This window comes from Sinohyriopsis cumingii, unplaced genomic scaffold (assembly GCF_028554795.1).
Source record: "Sinohyriopsis cumingii isolate HCF-2022 unplaced genomic scaffold, ASM2855479v2 utg003941l, whole genome shotgun sequence".
Lineage (NCBI taxonomy): Eukaryota > Metazoa > Mollusca > Bivalvia > Unionida > Unionidae > Sinohyriopsis > Sinohyriopsis cumingii.
The window spans coordinates 79557-104434 of record NW_028316631.1 but is presented as its reverse complement, the minus strand read 5'-3'; the positions used below and the strand labels follow the sequence as shown (position 1 = coordinate 104434).

At 32.2% G+C, this 24878-nt stretch overlaps 1 pseudogene across 1 annotated transcript in view; it reads left to right on the top strand.

Moving 5' to 3' along the window:
• The first annotated feature begins 6092 nt into the window (after positions 1 to 6092).
• Positions 6093 to 24878, top strand: part of LOC149769395 (protein mono-ADP-ribosyltransferase PARP14-like) — a 95401-nt pseudogene continuing 76615 nt past the window's right edge. Inside the window, exons 1-3 of the transcript XR_016419162.1 lie at positions 6093 to 6382; positions 9468 to 9704; positions 19268 to 19504. The product of XR_016419162.1 is annotated as a protein mono-ADP-ribosyltransferase PARP14-like (transcript). The remainder of the gene's footprint in view (positions 6383 to 9467; positions 9705 to 19267; positions 19505 to 24878) is intronic.

Genomic DNA, 24878 nt, shown 5'->3' with positions numbered 1-24878 from the left:
ATTCGACCACTGCCACCTTCAAGTAACATGGCCTTGTCGCTAAGTATGACCGCGATCGCTTTGTAGGCGCCGGGAACAATTGGTGGACCAGCTATATCAGGAGGAGGGTTAGTAACATGAGCTCGAAAGTGTATATCAACAACAGATTGTTTGGATAAATCAAGATGTTCTAGTGAAAAATAATAAATCGGATATAGACCTGTAAAATCTAGTTGTGATATTTGCAAGCCGGTATCTATATTTTGATCACGTCCCATGAATGACATTAAACGATGATATGCGCGCGCTACATGATTTTGAACAAAATTTAGTTGTATATTTTCTGTTGGTTCTTGATGTCCATTTATCCGTAAGGAAACTTCATTAACTCCAAGGTTATCAAATATCATATGTGAACGTTGTTGATTATTCGTCCGAGCATTATCTTGTAGTGCAATAAAAATATGTCGTGGTGCAGAAACACCCTGTTGTGATGCTATATGCCATGTAAATAAACCATTAATATTGCTTTGAGCAGCATCTGTGGTTACTGTTAACCATGATAGCAATGATTTACCGCCTTGATCCATAAAAGATAGTAATTTTTGTTCCTCAGTAATAGATGGAGTCATTACTGGCATCCACAATGAAAGTTTTGATATATTTACTTTACCCTCGGCAACACCAGCACCTCGCCAGATTGCATCATTATCATTACCTTTTCTTACGAGCACAATTGTGTGTTTAGCTCCAAAGATGACTTTTCTAACATTTCTGCAAAATCCAAAGATGTGAGATAATGGAATTGCACATGAAAAATTTCTATCATTTCCCGACAGCGCCGCCCGGCGTGTTGCAAATCCTAGGTTGTAAGTCGCATTAACGCTTTTTATAATATCATGATCAGCACCTGGTCTGTCTGCGTGCTCAAAATCAGCCGTTTGTGGATCAACTGCAGTAGCTCGTGTTATTAGTACTTTGGTATACTGAACATGATCAGCGTTGTCAGTAATATCCTTAGCAAACATCATTGTTGGACCAGCTGATCTTGTAAAGTCGTCAGAATATCTTGCCAGACCAATTATTGTTGTAGCAACATCAACATCCTTCTGAACTGATTCAATATTTTTTCCATCAATCATGTATGTGGCGCTATCAAACAACGCCATGATCCCGTTGTTGACAAAACCAACACGCAAATTAGCAGCATATGCCGTATTAGCTACAACATTCGTTACAAGTGTACCTTCTACTTCAATAAACGCTTCAGCGGGCAAGAAATATCTACTTGTATCATGAACCTGTAATTCGATTCTCCCCGGATGATTTGGTTGTCTTGCGTCATAAGAATAAAACTGATAATCACGTACTGACTCGTACTTAAGGACAGGTGCCTCCATATCAAATGCTGGGTCTGATTCGCGCCTGAACATTTTATTATAGTTACCATTTTTCCAAATGATGATCATCGTCGACGAAGACCACTTCCTGCTATTAAATTTGCTGTTATATTTTTTTCCGCTTCTTCAGATATCGCCGCTAGTTTTTGATTTGCAGCCTGATTTATTATTTTACTTACGTCTGAGGGCATCACCTCAGTACTTGCCAGTTTCACCGGTGGTTGTTGTTTTCGTCGCAATAATCGTGCTAGTCTTTCTTTGATCGCCGAGAACGCCTTACCAGCAACATTGACAATTGCACCAGGAGCTTTATCACGAACAATATCAATAGCCTTCATCGATAATTGTTTTGCAACAGGTGCTACTTTGGGAGCTATCCTCGTGAATAATCCCCGAATGACATCACCAAGTCCATTTCCGTAAATAACACTATAGATTGGTAATCGTGAGTTTACCGCTCTAACCTGTGTGGGTTTACGATGATTATCATGCACAATCATCTTATTTTATTTACCATTTATCTAACAACTAGTCATCAACGAGCTCATCAATAAGTTCTCGGTAAACGCCGATATCCATGATACCACCTTGAAATAGTCGCCGACAAATATCAGCTGCTTCATTGGTTATTTCTGGTGAATTATTTCCAGCTCGTTTTCCTCCTATGAGAACTTCTAACCGTGACACGTCATTGATGATATTATCAGGACATAAACCAGATCCTGTTTTAGGTTCATCTTGAGGTGTTTTAAATACTGGTGGTTGCATTACCGGAGTAAGTACTTCAGTGGTGGCCGGGGGTGAACCTTCTCGAAATCCATGTGGTGAACCTGTCGGTGTAAATGTCATTTTCGGTGCAGAAATTTTATGTAAAGGTGAAGAAATTTTCTTCGAGGAGGGTGATTTAAGTGACTCTTTAGCCTTTTTAATTTCCGACTTCAACCTTTGCTGCGGCGAAGATTGTTGTTGTTCTATTTGTTGCAGAGGTGGAGGAAGCTGATACTGGGAGGACTCTTCTTGTTCTAGTTGTTCCAGTCTCTCTCTATAAAGTCTTTTTACTTCTTCATTAAGTCTTTCAAATTCTGAACCTCTAGCTTGTTTTTTGTCGTAATATACGCGATATATCCATTTAATGAAATTATCATCATTTGTTTTTTCATAACGGGGTTTTAAAATACTAGATTTATTAGATAAACTATTTAATATTGCTTCAGGTAATCTCTCTCTTTCAGTTTTTCTAATTTCCTCAACAACTCCTTCTTTAAATTTTGCAATTAATTCTACGTTTTCTCTTGCTGGTTTGGATTTAGATGCAAGTTCTTTTCTCACATCGGCGACTCCGGTACGAAGTTCTTCAATGCCTTCAAGTATTTCCTCATCAACACGTGGAGGCTGAGCTGCAGCTATTTTCCCGGCTATGCCAGTTGGAAGGTCTCGTAAAATCTCCCTCGTCTGTTCAGTCAGCGCTGCAGTTTGTTTTGATACCGGAAGAAGATCTTTTTTGATGACAGTTCTAACTTTCTTAGTAGCTGCAGTGACGGGCTTAAACAGTTGTTTAGTGTCCTCTTCATACTCAACTTTTGCTTCTTGCTGCGCTTGCAGATTTTTTCTAAATGAGTCTCTGACAGGAAGAAATTTTTTAATTGTTTCTAATCGTTCTCGTGCTGTTCTTGCAGTATGAGATTCTGGATGTATCATTTTATTATAACATAATAATTTAATTAATATCAGCAGAAGAGGAATACAGAAGTTTGATGATATATTATAAACACAGAAAGAACATAAATCCCAAAATAGAAAAACCACCATCAGAACTTGAATATTACTTGAAACATAGAACAAATTCCGAAGATTCAGATGAAGATGAAACAGATGAGGAAAAACGACAGCGAGAACGAGTTGAAAAATATTCATCAAACTTGGTATGGTGGTAAATTAATAGCAGCAGAGAGGGTACCTACCAACGTTGGTCGTCAAACAAATAAACAAGAAATAAATAAACACGTAGAGTACTTTATTTTTTCAGATACTATTTCAAACTGAGGTTTTATTAGCACAATCGGTCATTGCAAAAATAAACATCTCAAGGAAAGTTCATTTGTAAAATCTGGACCTTTCTACGAGATGATTTATTTGTTTGTTTTATTTGTTTTGTCGGAATTCTATGGTCTGTTCACCCTCTCTGCTGCTGTATGTGCTATAATATGTGCGATAAGTATGTGCTATAATATGTGCTATAAGTATGTGCTATAAGTATGTGCTATAATATGTGCTATAAGTATGTGCTATAATATGTGCTATAAGTATGTGCTATAATATATGCTATAAGTATGTGCTATAATATGTGCTATAATATGTGCTATAAGTATGTGCTATAAGTATGTGCTATAATATGTGCTATAATATGTGCTATAAGTATGTGCTATAATATGTGCTATAATATGTGCTATAAGTATGTGCTATAATATGTGCTATAATATGTGCTATAAGTATATGCTATAATATGTGCTATAATATGTGCTATAAGTAGGTGCTATAATATGTGCTATAATATGTGCTATAAGTAGGTGCTATAAGTATGTGCTATAATATGTGCTATAAGTGTGTGCTATAATATGTGCTATAGTATGTGCTATAATATGTGCTATAAGTATGTGCTATAATATGTGCTATAATATGTGCTATAAGTATGTGCTATAATATGTGCTATAAGTATGTGCTATAATATGTGCTATAATATGTGCTATAAGTATGTGCTATAATATGTGCTATAATATGTGCTATAATATGTGCTATAATATGTGCTATAATATGTGCTATAAGTATGTGCTATAAGTATGTGCTATAATATGTGCTATAAGTATCCCTCTGCAATGACTGATTCAGACTATGTAATGTTGGGAAAGTGAACATTTATTGTGAATGAGATAATGGAATGTTTTTTAATTTCTTGAATAAACAAGATACGGGTAAGATATTAGTAACCTCATTTTAATCTACCAATCATTTACTTAAGTCACTGGGTCTCACTCTTTCCATTTCTGGAATAAACATGGATTATGCTAAAAGTACTTTTAAAATCACCAGAACAAACCAAAATAACAATTAAACTAAAATTTATGATTAGGCATTAACAACAATTGAACATTTATATCAAATTCTGTTAATAATATATTCATTCAAATTTTAAAATACATATCGATTTTATTATGTTTGGTTTAGCTTTGAAATTCAAGGAATTTTAATGTCTAATATTGTTCTGATAAACTAAATGTGCATCTATTCTAATATGTGAATTGTCTAATTGGAATTGTAAAATATATGTTTCAAACTGTTTATTTTTTTAAACACACATTTATTTATGCACAGTTTTTTAATTTTAGACTTAGATATTTTGATGAAAACCATGTACATGTATGCACAATGAGGCAGAGACCACTTGAGGTGGTCAAATGAGATTTGATAGGTTTTTTTGTATTCATATGTACATGACCTGATTAGATTTCAGGGCCACTACATCAATTTGTGGGTTTTTATAAACATATTTTTGAAATGGACTCTTTTGAAAAATGAAAATCTGTGCTAGTATATTAATTTAGCAAAAAACTAAGTGGGTAGATAAATACAGTTTGGATGACTGTTGGTATGCACAAATAGTTGACCTGATTATATTTTCATGCCATTATACACATTTTACAAATGTTTCTATGGTATTAATTTTTTCAAGACATTAATGTTTTTAATCTGCCATGGGATCATACATGTTTTAAAGATATAAATGTTGTTTTAAGTTTTGCCACAGTATTGTTGAGCTTAACAAAATGGACATTATACTGCAGGTGTATAGCCTGAAGAATTTGTGCAAATTTTAGTTTTGACATTTTACTACAATATTACATTTTGCTTTTGGGTCTATGGTTGGTATGGTGGTCTGTGGTGTGGGGTCTATGGTTGGTCAAGTGGTCTATGGTGCATGGTATATGGTTGGTCAAGCGGTCTATGTTGGTGGGGTCTATGGTTGGTCAAGTGGTCTATGGTGCATGGTATGTGGTTGGTCAAGTGATCTATGTTGGTGGGTCTATGGTTGGTCAAGTGGTCTATGGTGCATGGTATGTGGTTGGTGATTTGGTCTATGTTGTGAATTCTATGGTTGGTTGAGTGGTCTATGGTGCTCACCTTTACAGATCACTGACATTTCAGTGATTTCATCTCTGTATGCGTGGGTTCAAGTCTCAGGTTCTGCCAATGTTGATATGCGAGAAAACTTGCCAGTAGCTTCCCGTGGGTCAGTGGTACTTTACAGGATTTTTCCAGGTTCTTCCTGTACCAGATAAACTGTATAGCTTATCATGTGCTGAAAAATGGCATTAAACCCCAAAACAGTAGCATCAGAAATGATGTAGTGTTTATTTTGTAACCAGAATTCAAGCATGTATTAAGAATATGTACTTTCTTAATTTCTTTTTTCTTGGATCATTCCTGTCAAGTTTAAACATAACCTTAACCTTTGAAACTTTTCTGTAAGTTTTCAAAATTACATGATAGCTGACTCCATTAGTTTCATAAATCCATAGGTGTTTTAAGCAATGGAAACTGAATTAACTTTGAAACTTACCAGATGATAAGAAACATGCATGAAACCAATATTCTCATTGGTTCTCAAATTTTGTGATGAATATGTCAGTTTTAAATATACATGTACTTTTTTTCAGTTGTATCAAGTCTGCGAAAAAGACAGCATACCCTAGAGTGTCCTTAGCCAAGTGTTAAATTATATTTACCAAAGAATTTTTTTTCTGAAAGTGCAATGAAGGCAGAAAGTGAGGGAAAAGAAGCGGAGGAGCCTGTTTGTACTATAGAGGTCAGAGGTTACAAACTAGGGTTAGAGGACACAATTCGAAGTTATTTTGAAAATACAGAGGCATCTGGTGGAAATAACATTGTAAAATTTGATGTGTTTAACACCAGGGGGATCATTTTCATCACATTTGCAAGTGAAGAAGGTATATTATAAGTTTTATACAGTTTTGTTTAGTTTCTTGAGAACATTAATACTAATAATTTTCATGCATTCAAAATTAAAAGTATTAGCTTTAGTTACAATAAAGTAACTCCTATATGTACTAGCATTTGGTTCAAATTTTCTTGAGAACACAATTTATCATAACAATATTTCTAAATTGTTAAGACTGCTTGTAATTATCAATGTTTTTTCTGGTATATTTAGAGTGTTTTTGACTCTACAGTCTACTGTATTTACTTTTTCTAGCATGCTTCAAAAGTATTTCCTGTTAAACAAGTATACTGGTAATTAATGCATTTTTAATGGGATATGAATCCAGTCATACATTATCTTTTCTGATAGGATATGAACCCAGGCATACTTTATCTATTCTGATGGGATATGAGTCCAGTCATACTTTTATAATTTCCAATGGGATATGAGTCCAGTCATACTTTATATTTTCTGATGGGATATGAATCCAGGCATACTTTATCTTTTCTGATGGGATATGAATCAGGCATACTTTATTTTTTCTGATGGGATATGAATACAGGCATACTTTATCTTTTCTGATGGGATATGAATCCAGGCACACTTTATTTTTTCTGATGGGATATGAATACAGGCATACTTTATCTTTTCTGATGGGATATGAATTGAGTCATACTTTATCTTTACTTACGGATATGAATCAAGGCATACTTTATATTTTCTGATGGGATATGAATACAGGCATACTTTATCTTTTCTGATGGGATATGAATCCAGGCATACTTTATCTTTTCTGATGGGATATGAATCAGGCATACTTTATTTTTTCTGATGGGATATGAATCCAAACATACTTTATCTTTTCTGACGGGATATGAATACAGGCATACTTTATTTTTTCTGACAGGATATGAATCCAGGCATACTTTATCTTTTCTGATGGGATATGAATCCAGGCATACTTTATCTTTTCTGATGGGATATGAATCCAGGCATACTTTATCTTTTCTGATGGGATATGAATCAGGCATACTTTATTTTTTTCTGATGGGTTATGAATCCAGGTATATTTTATCTTTTATTATGGGATATGAATCTAGTCATACTTTATCTTTTCTTATGGGATATGAATCAAGGCATACTTTATATTTTCTGATGGGATATGAATCCAGTCATACTTTATCTTTCTGAAGGGATATGAATCCAGGCATATTTTATCTTTTCTGACAGGATATGAATCTAGGCATGCTTTATGGTTTCTGAGGGGATATGAATCCAGTCATGCTTCATCTTTTCTGAAGGGATATGAATCCAGTCATACTTTTATAATTTCCGATGGGATATGAGTCCAGTCATACTTTATATTTTCTGATGGGATATGAATCCAGGCATACTTTATCTTTTCTGATGGGATATGAATCCAGGCATACTTTATTTTTTCTGATGAGATATTAATACAGGCATACTTTATCTTTTCTGATGGGATATGAATCCAGTCATACTTTATCTTTACTTATGGATATGAATCAAGGTATACTTTATATTTTCTGATGGTATATGAATACAGGCATACTTTATCTTTTCTGATGGGATATGAATCCAGGAATACTTTATCTTTTCTGATGGGATATGAATCAGGCATACTTTATTTTTTCTGATGGGATATGAATCCAGGCATACCTTATCTTTTCTGATGGGATATGAATCCAGGCATACTTTATTTTTTCTGATGGGATATGAATCCAGTCATACTTTATCTTTTCTGATGGGATATGAATCCAGGCATACTTTATCTTTTCTGATGGGATATGAATCAGGCATACTTTATTTTTTCTGATGGGATATGAATCCAGGCATACTTTATCTTTTCTGATGGGATATGAATGCAGGCATACTTTATTTTTTCTGATGGGATATGAATACAGGCATACTTTATCTTTTCTGATGGGATATGAATCCAGTCATACTTTATCTTTTCTTATGGATATGAATCAAGGCATACTTTATATTTTCTGATGGGATATGAATACAGGCTTACTTTATTTTTTCTGATGGTTATGATTCAGATCATTTGTGAACTATATTTCTAAAATGTGCTTTGACCATGTAATGCAGCATCATTTTATGTGTACTCTTCTGAACAGATGCAAATAAAGGTTGAAGGTTACCAAATGTTGTGATCCTGGTGATAGAATGGGTTTAAAGAACAGCAAAACTGGTAAAAATTTGAATAAAAAATTTGTTTTAACATGATGACAGTTATGTGTGTGCTGAATTAGTTGAAAAGAAAGACACCTGTATGTGGAAAATTTACATTTTATACAGAGGAGAGAGTTACCTTTTCTTGTTCAAATGGTTATTTGAAAATTTGATTTCAAACAGGAGTTTTAACATGCAGAGATCAACCTAGCAGACAGCATGGCAATGGCAGTGGTCATTGGCTGATACAGCTGCTTACATTTTGTCTATATAAACTTGTACTTTATCTCAAAAAATATTATTATTATTTTATATATGGTACATATAAAATTTATTGGTAATTTGTTAGCAATGATAGGAGCCCCTGTGGCAGTTGTATGGATGTCAGTTTTGATGTAAATATAGAAAATAATATGGGGAAACTTTATATTTGATGCAATGCAGTTAGTAACCATGACATCAATGAAATGAATAGAGATCATGATAGCTGGTTAATAGAAAATTTCATTTCATTACTGAGTTTAATGTGCAAGAATCAAAATGGGAGAAAGAACTGAAGTTGCAAGTGATGACAATGGTCTGAATGCAGGTTTTGGTGAAAAAAGTATATTTTGTGGAGGAAATTTATATTTCAGGCAGTGGAGATTGTGACATTGAAATGAACTGAGTTAATGACTAGTTTGTTTATTACTTGGATTTTAATGTTGATGAGGACTTTAATGGTTTTCAAGCTAGCTCTCAGGACATTTTGAGAACTTCACTGCTCATAATATTTGCCTATATGTTCAAGTTGGATATGTATTAGGAAAATTTACTGCATTCCTGGAAATTGACCAAAATAAACCTAACAAAACTTGTTATTTTACATTAGAATTTATACTCTTGTATCCTAGTTGCTCGGAGGGTTGCATCCCATTGCCAGCACAAAGTGAAAGGACAGACATTGGTAGTGAAGCTGTACTCCCAAATCAGGCCAACCTATGAAGACCGAGTTCTGTTTGCAGGGTTTACCAACAAAGTTACCCGTCATGGCTTGACCAGTTTTTTTGAAAAATTAGGCTTTACCCCAGCTAGTTTTCTCTTTGGTGAGGGAGAGGACAAAGTAATCATACTATTTGATGAAAAAGTTGGTAAGTTAACATTTTAAAATACGAAATGATAATTCGATTCTCATCATCATGGCTACGGAATGCTTGATGTTTTTAATAGTAAAATTATACAATCACTTTGCCATCTATTTAAATAGGTAGCACTATTGAATTATTTCCACACCTATATTTAGCAGACGGCAATATATAAACAAACATCATTATTTTAGTTAATATACAGCTGAATTTACAGCACTTAAAATCCCTGACCAGGGGGACAGGCCTGTACAAAATTCTCCACATGGAGTGGATATGGAATCCATTAGTACTTTTACAGAAATATCCATATGGGAATGTTATGGATTCCTTATGTACTCCTTATGGAAAATCCCATGGAATATGCAAGTTAGTCCATGACATCTGTAGGTTGCCCATATGGAATAAAATTAAAATTCCATGTGGAATTTGGCAATAATCCATATGGAAGTTGGCAATAGTCCATATGGAATTTGTGAATAGTCCATATGGAATTGGGAAATATACCATAAGGAATTTGTAAATGGTTCATATGGAATTTGTAAATACACTGTAGTTCATATGGAATTAGGCAATAGTCCATCTCATACGAAATTTCCCAGGTATACTTAAAGCAGATTTCAGACAGGTTTTTTAAGCGCTTTCTGCCTAAACCATAAAAAATCTGCTTCAGTTTTCTATTAAACTGCCTAATGATTCTTAGACATTATTTGGAATCAATGATAAATATTCACATTAATTTTTAAAATGGATTATAAATTTTATTTTGACAGACATTATCTAATAATATTTATGTTTTTCTTGTCCTCATTTTCTTTCTTGCATACAAAACCTAATCCATGATGGCATCACTTAAGTTGTTTTCATTTGACAGAAAGTTTGGTGAGATTTCACAAATATTTTGACCAAAACATTCACTGAAATTGTTGTGAGATCTCACTAAAATTGCACTGAAATATTTGTGAGGTATCACAAAAGATTTGACTAAAACTTTCATGAGATTTCACTAAAATTTTGATCATTATATAGTATTTTACTGAAGTTTCAGTAGGTTTTCAAACATTTCAGAAAGTTTCAAAACAATAATGGATATGAATTAAACAGGACTTTACTAACCAATGTGATATTTAAGTATGCATGAAAAAAATTATACAGATGTAAAATGTAATTATATGAATCTCCAAGGAAAGAGATATGGGAATTATTAATAATAATATTAATAATAATAGTAATAGTAATGATAATTATAATAAGGACTTTATTTAGAGAAGGTAACTCAATTAGTTACAGAACTAATCTACCTTGAGGTCTTCTATCTGTCATGTACAGTATATACAGTATATACAACATGATGTGAAGAATCTGGCTTGACACTAAATAATTAAGTGATTTTAAAAAATAAAAGTATCAAGCCTGGAACATATGCACAGGCATCTGTGAACATATAGACATATAAAAAATATAAAATATTAATCTGCACTGAAAAATTCACCTGGGAAAATGATGCAAAATTACATAAAAGCATCCATTTGATAGAGTGATTATGAAAAGAAGAAATGCTATTAGCCAGTCTTATGTCACTGCTGTACTGCAGACTTGATTTTCGATTAATGTACAAACTATGATGCTGTTGTAGTCTCTTGAATTAGTCCTTGTTCCATAAGCAGCCATTACAAACATTTATGATGATATAATTGCTCTTAATTTACACTGAATTCTAATACACCTATAATATTTTGATAATATACACAATAATGCCTCACGATATTGAAAGATGATTCTACTTGTGGGCCAAGAAAACTCCGCAAAGATATGACTCTCTTTGATAGACATGGGTATCTGGCAACAGTTCCCATCAGTGATCTTTACATTGTTCCATTCTTAAATTCTGGAAGTTAATCAATTTGGAGTTATATAACTTCGAAATCATCCTGGTTCAATTCTTTGTCATATTTAGCACGTTAGTCGCTACTGTAAAGCTCTTTATGGCACAAAAAGCAAAATGCTAGTCCTGGCATTCAATTATCATACAGATTGACCAATTACGTTCCTGTTGACTTTGCATTCAAGCTATTCTCATTGCCGCACATTTTTCAAGCGGTTATTCAATTATATCCTGCTTGAAAATTTGAATCGCCATGTTTAGCAAGCATGCTCATTCCAATCAGTTTCTGTTACGTAATCATTCATCGAGCAAGTACAAAATTTTGACCAATCAGAAAGCTCTTTACAGCGATCATCTGTTAAATAATAAATGGAACAAATACTTGTTAGAAAGCTCGTTGCAGAATGAGACTGGATAGAACATTTGTTAAAAAATAAAATTTCAGAGACAATATTAAAAAAGGGTCCATATCGAGAAAAATCAGATTCAGGTCAGGAGAAAAGTTAAATTCTGTTTTAAAATGGAAAACAAGAAAACATGTTTTTGAGAGCAGTTAAATCCAATTGAAGTTAAACAAAAATACAAAAATAACAACAACACAAATTTGAAAAAGAAATACATATCTGTGATTACAAATTGCATTTCTAATTTTGTTTCTTGCATAGTGTACATAATATTTATAACAAATAGAACTATACAGCTTTAATTGTATACACATGTACTCTGTGACGTGGGTAGGAAAGTTAACATAAATGTTGAGAAAAGGAGAAACTTATTAGAGTGGAGAGACATATCAGAAAATCATGTAGCTAAAACTGTAGTGTAGAAAAATTGAAGATGTGGACAGAACATTAGCATTCAGTAGATATAAATAGTAATTATTCAGAATGACTTTATGTTTTATTATACACCACTGAGGTCCCCTCCCCCCAAACCCATAACGTTATATGGGCAAGCAGAAATCCAGGGTCAGACGATGAGAACTAGAGCTGGGTACCATGAAAAATTTTGTACCATGGTTTATTGCAGTATTTCTGAATGTACCATAATAGTGACGTACCATGGTTTATTGCAGTATTTCTGAATGTACCGTAATAGTGACGTGCCATGGTTTATTGCAGTATTTCTGAATGTACCATAATAGTGACGTGCCATGGTATAAAGCAGTTATATTAGGGACCCACAACTCAATGTTCTGGATCAGGTGCCTGTCACTTTTTAAAAAAAATTATATCTGTCTATCACTGGAATAATACTTTGCTTTGATTTATAGCAAAATAACACCATATTATATCTATGATATTATTTGGAAAAATATCAATTATCTTGAGATAAAATTAAAGAAAATATTTCAGCTCAAAAGAAAATCATAATCCCACCCCAGCCCCAAAATTTAAATGGGCAACACCTTGTAGTAGATGCATTTGCTATGTTTATGTCACCTGTTGTATAATAATAATATTAATAATAATAATAATAATAATAATAATTATATTAATAATAATAATAATAATAATAATAATAATAATAATAATAATAATTATATTAATAATAATAATAATAATAATAATAATAATAATAATAATTATATTAATAATAATAATAATTATATTAATAATAATAATAATAATAATAATAATAATAATAATAATAATAATAATAATAATAATAATTATATTAATAATAATAATAATAATAATAATTATATTAATAATAATAATTACTTTATTTAAAGAGGGTAACACAATTAGCTGAAGAACTAATCTAGCTTAAGGCCCTTATACAAAGGAAATTAATTTATTTTAACTGTATCTCTGAAGCCACAGGATATATTGGGCTTGGAAGAAGGAAATAGAGTGGATATTTCTAATTTCAACAGGAATACTATTCCAGAGCTAAGTTCCAAAGTATTGGAACCTCTTTTTAAATAATTCCTAATTTGATTTGGAGATTTTATACTGTTTGGTAGACATGGTTTGCAGGTGGGGAGTATTACCAGGTAGCCTATTTGTATAAGTTGCAGTCAAAAATCTGTAATTACCAGGTAGCCTATTTGTATAAGTTGCAGTCAAAAATCTGTAATTAAAGTGGGCTGATTTTCTTTTTTGTAATAAGCGTACAATATAGTTGATAGTGTGAATGACATCATGCTGACATTTGAAAGCCTATTGATCAAAATAGAAAATGTTGATACTGATACTGTTGATACTGTTTTCTCTGTATTATACCATTGGTATAATACAGAGAAAACAGTGAACATAAAACACATTTACTCAACAAACAAGAAACAAGAAAACATTTAGTGGACTTCAGAAAATTACCTAAAGTTCAGATAGGAAATAACTAAAACATAACGTGGTTTTTTATATCGTTTTAAACCAAAAAATTTCTGAAAGCTGGATTTGGCTCAAATATGTTTAACAACCTTCTGTTTAGCATATGTTTTGGCATATGTGACACTTATCAAACATGTGATTAAAGGACAGAAAATATATATAGAAAAAACTAAAAGTTTGATCTAGGAATATTTCAAGGCCATCAGGCCAAAATGTATGTTCCTACACTGTATCAAACTAGTTCTTGATTCGGAACAAAACATTTAGGTGGTTTTGTATTTACTTTGTATTCCCTTTCTTTTCAATTTTTGAAATGTTTGCTTTTAGAAATATGATTTAGGCATTTGGCATTCTAATAAAGATATTGTAAAACTTATGAAAAATCCCCATATGATGCACGCAACCAGGGTTAAGCCTAGATGTATACTGTGCAGTTTTGTCACCAGTTTTTCTGCATTGCTGAGATGCTGATTTACCTTTAGCTCAGAATGTTTCAGAAATATTCTATGGGATTATATGAATTAATTTTAACTACAGTCATAGGAATCTTCCTTACTTCTCTAATGGAACATAGGTTTTGGACCAGTAAGTGGCATTTCTTAATTATACGCCATACACTGAATATGCATACTCTACATCCAAGCATTTTCAGGGCATATTTCACAGAATAAATGAATTTAAATGTGTTTAATTTTGTACAGAAAGCTCATTATTTTACAGTACTTTCAAACTCTCTTTTATGTTTTCATTACAAGAAATTATTATGCATTGAACTTAAAGGATATACTATAAGCATAAGTTTTTAAGAAAATGAAGATCCAATCTCTTTCTAACACGAAGACTAGATTTTTAAGAATCATTAAGAACCTGTCAGGCCAAGACATATGTTCCTATGCCATATCAAATTAGTTTAAGTCTGTATTTTTATGAACAGTATTATTCTGTTTTCTTCTCTATTTTTGTACTTGAACAGTCACAAGAATTTAAAATGCAAACATACTCTTTCCCCTCCCCCATGAGTCCCTGTGTTGAAAAAGTCTCATAATTCTTCTGACTTTGCATCACAATAAAAAACAACTGCTACTCTTTGATATGTCTACATTTATGTTACAAATGTTTGTCAATTTTATCCACAGATTTACTAAATAAATTTGATTCCTTGTTAATTTTAATGGACAAATTGTAAGTCCCTTCATTTATACTTACTCCTATTAAAAGTACAATCCTGAAGACCATAATTTTAAAATTCTGAACTGAAATTGATTTTAGCCAAGTATGTTATTTTAGATGATTTACACTGTGGACTGTCTCTTGGGAATTAAATATTGAGTGAAGTTTTCTCTAAAAGTGAGGCATATCTAACTATGCCTTGAATCTTGACATTACTTCCTGTCTTTCTTATTTTGTCAGGATATTTAAAAATTTCAGTTTAAGACTTCAACAGCAAAGTTCTCTCTCTGTTTGTCTGTCTATCTTTTGTTTTGGTGTCACTTTGCACACCAGCTTCATCTGAGAGCTCCTTGTCATACATTCTTTTGAAGATAACATTGTCCACCTCAACTATGTACCTCTAATTTCCACCTGGCCTAGATACCATAAAATGTACATGAACTGCTTGTCGGTACTTATGGTACTTTCCCATTATCCCCAGCAGAAGAAGCAGCCATTTTGGCTATTTTCACCAAATAGGACAGCATTTCATTAAATTACAAACATCTGTTGGCAGTGTTTTTTAATAATTAAAAATTTATAGCAATAAGACATTGCAGTTATTGTATAAATGGACTATTTAATATTTCAAGTTGTAAAAATAGTTTCAGGCTGGGTGCGTGATACAGAAATTTTAGGTGTGAGATACAGATTACAACAGACTGCTATATTAGCCATGTAATATTAAATGGGCATGTAATAAAATTATATTTGTAATATTAAATGGGTATGTAATAATATTATATTTGTAATATTCAAATGGGCATGTAATAAAATTATATTTGTAATATTCAAATGGGCATGTAATAATATTATAATTGTAATATTCAATGGGTATGTAATAATATTATATTTGTAATATTCAGTGGGTATGTAATAAAATTATATTTCTAATATTCATTGGGTATGTAATAATATTATATTTCTAATATTCAATGGGTATGTAATAAAATTATATTTGTAATATTCAATGGGTATGTAATAAAATTATATTTGTAATATTCAATGGATATGTAATAATATTATATTTGTAATATTCAAATGGGCATGTAATAATATTATATTTGTAATATTCAGTGGGCATGTAATAATATTATATTTGTAATATTCAGTGGGCATGTACTAATACTATATTTGTAATATTCAATGGGCATGTACTAATATTATATTTGTAATATTCATTGGGTATGTAATAATATTATATTTGTAATATTCATTGGGTATGTAATAATATTATATTTGTAATATTCATTGGGTATGAAATAAAATTATATTTGTAGTATTCACCATTAACATGTGACAAATGCAACCATTTTGTAAAAAGAAAGTTAATTTGTTAAATGATTTTGCAATGAATAATCATGAATATTGAAAACACGATGTTCATATAATTTAGTCTTAACAAGATTCTTCTGAAATTCCATACATCCCTTACTGATGGAAATTACTGATTTACTAGTACACTGAACAAGTACTGTGGTGCATACCACCAGAAAAAATACCACAGTAAACAGATATACCAGTAATACCACACATCTCTAATGAGAACCCACTGGCTGATACTTGCAAAGGTACTTACATAAATAAATTGTCAAATAGTACTATATTCAATTTACAGTTTATTAAAGCTTCCTATGATCATGCCGCACAATTGATTCCTATTCATTTGTGACAGATTTCACAATGTATGCTCAGTGTGTCACTTCAGTGCCCAAACTGTTCCATTGTTACAATTTGTTTTCATAACTCCTGTGAATATCCATATAAAGAAACCATAGTCATCTACCCTAGGTCAGTCTACTTTGCATATTAAAAAAACTGACACACTTATAAGAATCCAGTGTCAGGTTCCATGGTTGTCTTGCTTTGTAAATGAAAAAATCTTTGTGTTTGATAGACCAGGTTGAAACATTTTTTTCTCTTTTTCAGCTTCTATTGTTTTACAGCTTATTATCTTAATTTCTACCAACAGGCATTGATGTTTGCAGGGTACAATGGCGTACACAGCATTAATTGTCTTTCTAAATACTTAAGTATCTCATGCTAGCAAAAATATTGTCATTTGCACTCATGGTGTATGTATTTAACAATGATTTTTATTTGCAAAATGCAGTAATGTTATTAACCTGGATATAAAGTTAGCTAATAACTAATCTACCTTGAGGCCCTCATACAAAGAAATTTTTTTTATTTTAACTGCATCTCTGAAGCCACTGGATATATTGGGTTTGGGAGAAGGAAATAGAGTGGGCATTTCTAATCTCAACTGGAATACTATTCCAAAAGAGTATTGGAAACTTTTTTTGAATAATTTTTTATTTGGTTTGGGAATTTTTTGCTGTATGGTAGACATGGGTCGCAGGTGGGGAGTATTGCCAGGTAGCCAATATGTATAAGTTGCAGTCAAAAATATGTAATTAAAGTGTCTTATCCTACTGAGAAGTCATAGACTTGAATTGACTTTTTTACTGATATGTTTGATATATTCAGTCCGTGATAGGTTATTATGTACCAAAACACCAAGTAGTCTATCAAGACAGACCATTTGCAAATTTTTTATCCTTCCATGTCAGACATGTAGTTCATCACTATCAAGATTTGATCTTTTTTGCCATGTTGAGATTAGTAATATTTTAGTTTTACCAGTATTTACCACCATGCCATTGCATGTGTACCAGTTGTCTAGTTTGTTTAGGGCATCCTGTACAGAAATTTCTAATTCAAGCTTTGTGTTTTGGATGTCTGACAATGTTGTGTCATCTGCATAGAGATCTTTTTTTGATGATATTGAGACCCTTAGTAAAAGTGGTAGGTCATTAATAAATAAAATAAATAGTAATAGCAAGTGTTTGATTAAATGAATGAGTCATTGACATGTTTTTCAATCAATTTTGACAAGTTAGATAGTATTGAGATTGGCCAGTTGTTATCAACATCATCCTTAGAACCAGATTTGTGGATCAGAGTTACTTTTGCAGTTTTCCATATATTGGTGACAGATGAGGTTGCAATACTTAAATTGATTATGAATGTTATGCTATGTAAAATAGCAGAGGCAGAAGATTTAATGAGTCGTGGACCAATTTGATCAAGTCTTGTAGCCTTCTTGGTATCAAGCTGAATGAGACATTTTTTAACAAAGTTTTTTTATACTAATTGGAAAGAGAAACATACCTGACCTTAGAAATTTTGCTGCTGCAGAACTTTTTCAGTTTATTAAAGTTGTTTGTTTTCTATCACTGGTTCTTTTAACCTTGTGGTAATGTTGTTGAAAAAATGATTGAAAACATTTGCAGTGTCAGTGTCATTAGTGACTATGGTGTCATTTACCAGAAGTGAATGAATTTTATTTGTCTGATCTTTGTGTGTTCCTCCAGTGAGTTCATTGAAGACTTTCCAAATGGAGTTTGTGTTGCTCTTTTTGTTTTCAAGCAATGATTGATAATATGTTTTTTCAGCTTTTTGAATCATACTTATTTTCTCTATACTTTATATTGTGCATGGTTTCCCATAGCCTTGAATTGGACTTGTGTTTTTGAAGCATCAAGTATTTCAGTAGTAAGCCAGGTAGTGCCTTCACAGAACACTATTAAATGTGGGTGGTTGAGTAATGTACCATTCACTATTCTTTTGATTTATTTTGTAAGTGTTCTTTTACTTTTTGAGCTTAGATTTTTGTGTGAAAAGTTATATAAAATCACTGATTCTAGGCAACTTGAATTTGGATGGTATGTTTCTATGTATTACCTGATTACATACCGTTGGTATAATTTTTTTCCTTCAGATATTTTATTGAGACTACTTCAGACAGAAGCTGTTTGAACTGGGCAAATATCATTTGGTATGCACATTTATGTACATACTTAGCTGACCTGATTAGGTCTATATGCCATTCAGATGATTTTTGCAATATTTATTTCATTTGAAAATATTGTTGAGCATTTTCATCTGCAGTGGGAATATGTTTGTTTTGCAAATGCAAACCTAGATTCATACTTTATGTTTTGATATGTTTTGATTTTCTTCATAAGAAAAAATTTATACATGCATGCAGCCCAGTAGAATACTTGAATGCCAGTTTAACCTGATATATTATGAAATCTCTTTGAAATATTGTTATTCTTTTCTGTCTCAATTAGATTTTCAAAAGCTTAAAGAAGCCTGCAAGAAGCGAGCTCTAGAGGGCAGTCATCTCCAGCCATCAAAAGTTCATGTTTCAAACTGTATCTTAGTCTTAAATCTCAAGATTACCACAACTGAGGACACAATTGAGTTGTACTTTGAGAATGAGAAACGGTCAAGGGGAGGACCTGTAGAGAAAGTTGAATTCCATAGAGACAAAGAATACTGCCTGGTGTATTTTGAGGACCATACCAGTAAGATATCTTTTGGCATGACTGATATTTGTACTATCTGGAAAACATGGATTTGATCTCAGCCATGTATTCCTTGTATAAATGTTATTAATATACAGAAGATTGTGTAGTTTTGTTGCTTCAATATCAATCAGTGAATAAAAAAACTGCATAACAAAGATTAGGATTCCTATTATTAGATAAGTTTTTAAAACATTTTTAAAGATGCCTGTTAAGAAATTAAAATATTTTCGAAAGCTATTGCTGAAAATTACATTGTAGTGAGCCACATCTATTTTTGGTGTTAAATTTGATGCATATAGCTATTTCCTGTAGTTTAAATGTGTATGATAGTTCAAGGTTAGCAAAAGTGTATGAAAGTTTAAGGGTATTCACACAATATGCCATCTTGGCCTGTACATACTGTATCTGCATTGAGAATTTGTGGATATCAGTATGGGGACAATATTTTTAACTCAGAGCCTTCATGTGGACTGATTACTTCAAGCCAGTATATTTGGATCTCATATGAAAAGAAGCTATTGACATCAGGGATTAAGACATTATAATGTGCAAAATGACAAAAATGATGTAAATATACAATTAATGTATATTTATTATGTAAACTTTCTTCTAAGGTGACAATTACTTTAGTTTACAACAAACACATTCAGTTTCATATTTTATTTTAATTATTAATCTAATTTACCCAATTAAACATGGACAGTACTATCTAGCACCACAAAACTTCCCTTGTTTTTGGATAATTTTTTATTTCTCCACTGACCTCTGATTTGGCTCTCAGTAGAATAGCAAATGAAAGACAACCTGGGTTTGGCATCAAATTTCTGTAGCGTAGCAATGAAAGCCAATGTGGGTTTGGTTTGGCATTCTGTAGCATAGAACTGAAAGCCAAAGTGCGCTGAAAATTAAGATATATTAAATCAGCTCTGAAACTGCTTTTTTGTCACCAGTTTCAATTTATATAAAAATGTATTGCAGTGATTATATTATATTGCTTGTCTGACTGTCTGTTTGCAAGATTCATGTTTTAAAATACAAGTACTACTAAGATGCTTATATTGTGAATTTTGGGGGTGTTTAAATGTGTACACATCAATAAATTTTAAGCAAAGATCTGAATGACTAAGAAAAGCAGGAGCTGTGTCTCTTTGATAAAGACAGTCTTCAGATTCAAAATGAAAGAATTAGAGTGAGAGAAGGCATAGACATAGACTATAGACAAACATAGACATGTGATTATAGACTTTAGGTAACTATGTACATGTGTTTATAGCCTGCAGACAACCATTGATATGTGATTATTTTGTTGCTTGAAGTAAAATAAGTTTTTATCTCAGAAGTCATATTGAGATTGCCTGTCAAAGAGATCAACTTTTTATATTTAAAGAGGATCATAGAAATAAACTATTTACATTTAAGGAGTATCAGAGAAATAAACTTTTTGCATTTAAGGAGGATCAGAGAGATAACGTTTTACATTTAAGGAGGATCAAAGAGATATACTTTTTGCATTTAAGGAGGATCAGAAAGATAACGTTTTACATTTACAGAGGATCAGTGAGATAAACTTTTTGCATTTAAGGAGTATCAGAGAGATAAACTTTGTACATTTAAGGAGGATCAGAGAGGTAAACTTTTTACATTTACAGAGGATCAGCGAGATAAACTTTCTGCATTTAAGGAGGATCAGAGAGATAAACTATTTACATTTAAGGAGGATCAGAGAGATACACTTTCTGCATTTAAGGAGGATCAGAGAGATAACGTTTTACATTTAAGGAGGATCAGAGAGATAATGTTTTACATTTAAGGAGTATCAGAGAGATAACATTTTACATTTAAGGAGGATCAAAGAGATAACATTTTATATTTAAAGATGATAAAAAAGATAACTAAATTACCCAATTGTAAAAGCAAAAACAGTATGTTAAATACTTTTTACATGAGTAGATTTGAGGTACAGAGATAACTTCATTTAAAGAGGATCAAACAGATAAACTTTGTTTTACATTTAAATTTGTAAAAAATTACCCAGTTGTACAAGCAAACAACAAAGCATATAAAAATTATTGCATACATTTTTTTTGTGGGGGATACTTACCTAATTAGGGTTGCACGTTGGATGCATGATTGTGGAAACCCCCTCAAAATTTAAGATTTCCCACAAAATTTACAATTTAATGCATGCAAAGACGCACCTTTCTTCATGGAGAATGTACTTATATATTTTTTGTTTAATGCAATGAATCCTGGTTGTCAATCTTAGAGGATATGTTGTTCTTGTGTAGTTGTGAATTATTGCATATATTTCTTCTATGTCATGTGCTCATTTCTGATTGGTTGGTAAGAGAGGTCAAGAGAAAGTATTTTTCATGATGAGACTAGCTTTTAGGACAATGCATTACCTGGCAAAACCAGATAATACTCTGACACACTTTCATTATTTTAACAATAATACTTCTAATAACAGTCAGAATACAGATGTTTCTGTCAAGAGGCACATTGACAGTGAATGCAGAATTCCTTATGCTAATTACATATCAAATGATGCTCAAGATGGTGCCAATTTTAAGGAAAAAAATGCTCTTTCAATTCCATCTTCGCTAGCCAATGTTCTGATGTAATAACCTTATCTACACCTTGGAGTGTCAAGTAGATATTCCTGTGCTTTGGGTCTGTGAATTTCATTGGATGCAGTGGCAAGCCACCACATCCAATGAAACTTAAGTTGTTCAAATTTGAACACTGTTCCTACGTGTTTGAGAAATTAGGGGAGCACACAACTTGAATGGACTGATAAATAAGCAATTTTCCAGTGCCGGCCCATGTTTGCACAAATACCTTTCATTCAAATACACCTGTAATGGCTCCTCTCTGGTACAGAATTATACTTTTGATGTTAAACTTCCAGAGTATCATTTTTAGGTCCATTGCCCTCTGCCATTTTTTGCTGATATACAATGCACCATGCTTTTGGTTAGTTGGCATTACATGCTAGGAGTGGCAACTCATGAATCCAATAGATGTCGTTAGGACAGAGCACAAATATATCTATTCAGTCTGCCAATAGATGTCATTAGGACAGAGCACCAGTATATCTATTCAGCCTGCCAATAGATAGGCTTTTCATTTTGGAACCTTGGCTAGCAAAGATATATCAGTTCAGACTGGAAACAAAATCGACCATGGCTGGAAATTAATGAAAAATATGAGATGCTTTGCAGATGGTGTATAAAAACTGGCAAAGAATATGCCTTCACACATGGAAATAGTAATTTCAGGACATCAACCCATGACAGACACATTAAATTGCCATTTCACAAACAAATGATTTAAGACTTGAAACTAAGTGATGATCTTAAAACCACATGCATGAGTGCCACAGTGTATCATGTTACTTGCAGTAAATATATGACACTATCTTTTTAAGATATAAGAATGGACAGAGGAGTGACATGATTTGCAGAACATGGGTTGATTCTCTAATAGTAAACAAGGTTAATTGCCCATTATAGGATGGGAATAAAAAAAGAAGTAAAAACCAAAATAAAATAAATATTGAGATGAGCAAGTTTAAAAGAAAGTTTGAACATAAAAATACAAAAATTTTATTTTGAAAACTTGGGATGTTGCCACAAGTTTTGAACTTGTGACTTCTTATTTGGCAAATGGGACACACAGAAAGAAAGATAGGCAAATGTGGGTGTTTATATATAAGATATGTAGAGCAAATACTGTTATTAGAAAAACATAAGATTTTGATTGCATATTTAAGTGTTATACTGTAAAATACAGAACACAATATGCATTGTGTATTATACTTTAATATATGGAACATATGATTACATTAAATGTTATACTGTAATACACAAAACATAAGCATTAAACATACTGTAATATACAGAACACATGATATGTATTTAGTGTCATACTAAACATACAGAACACATGCATTAAAATATTACACTGTCATGATCAAAACACATGATATAGTGTCATACTTGTAGGTTACTGCATTTGTATGGGAAAATATAAACAAATTTTTTCTCATGACCTTGTGAGTGCAGTATTAGTCTGCAAAAAAAAATAAATACACAAACTTCGTTTATCAACACACAGTAACAATGTTAATGCATGCATAGCAATGTAGTCGAAATTGCAGTACAGTTTTGGTGTGTATCATATTTCCATGATGTTGGTCATGTCATATGGATTTGCAGAACTAACTAAGAAAGTACATTTTGCGGAAATTCAGAATACATAAATGTAAGTTTATTTATTACCACTCTTATTCCTAGCTATGTACAGAAAACATGATTATGCCCTGTCACTTGCATGCTCGCTGTTGGAGAGACCCCAGCTATGACCTGTATCATGCAGTGCATGTCTTCTATCCCTAGTCTAACATTGTATCAAATAGTTAATGCAGAAAATTGCATTAAGCAGCTGTTGTGTGACAGGCCTTTTGCCACTGGAAATAATACTTTTTCATTGTCTTCAGGCTTATTGGCTCTGAGGCTCTTAGTTTCCTACCAAAACCATCAGTTACATTTTTTTCTTGAAATTAGTCTTTTGACTGACTTATAAAGAAAACTCTCAAATAGATATGTTATAGCCCTTAGCCTCAATATGCTTTTCTGTTTTTCTGTGCTATTTTTATAGACTCGAGTGAGCACTGGTCATAGCCTGAACCGTTGTATTTGTGAAAAGTTATCAATATTTCTAATAAATAACTGTTTAAATGATCAGGATAGTATTTTCAATTACTGTGTCACTCACATTCGTTGTTGACATTGTGAATAGCATATTCATTAGTTTGCTTGTTTTGAAGGCTTAATTTGTTTCTCAGTGAATTTGTCCATTACTTTATCATCTCTACTTTCAAATTGGCGAAACAACTTGTTTAGTTCATCCACAAACAAATTTTATAAACAGAAGCTAAAACGTGTACTAAATGAGCTTACATTGATTGTTTACAAAGTAGTTCCTAATAAACTATGCTATTTTTAGGGGCACGTGTTGTGCAATATGAACTTTTAGCCATGCAGCATGGAAAAATACTGAACAATTTTGACAATGTTATGGAGAAACAAAATGAGCATATAATAATATAACATACAGACCACATGCATTAAACATCATACTGTTATATGCATAACACATGTATTTAGTGTTTACCATGATATCATGTAGATCACCTGCATGAAACATCATACTGTAACATACAGAACACATTAATTAAACATCATACTGTAACATACAGAACACGTTAATTAAACATCATACTGTAACATACAGAACACATTAATTAAACATCATACTGTAACATACAGAACACATTAATTAAACATCATACTGTAACATACAGAAC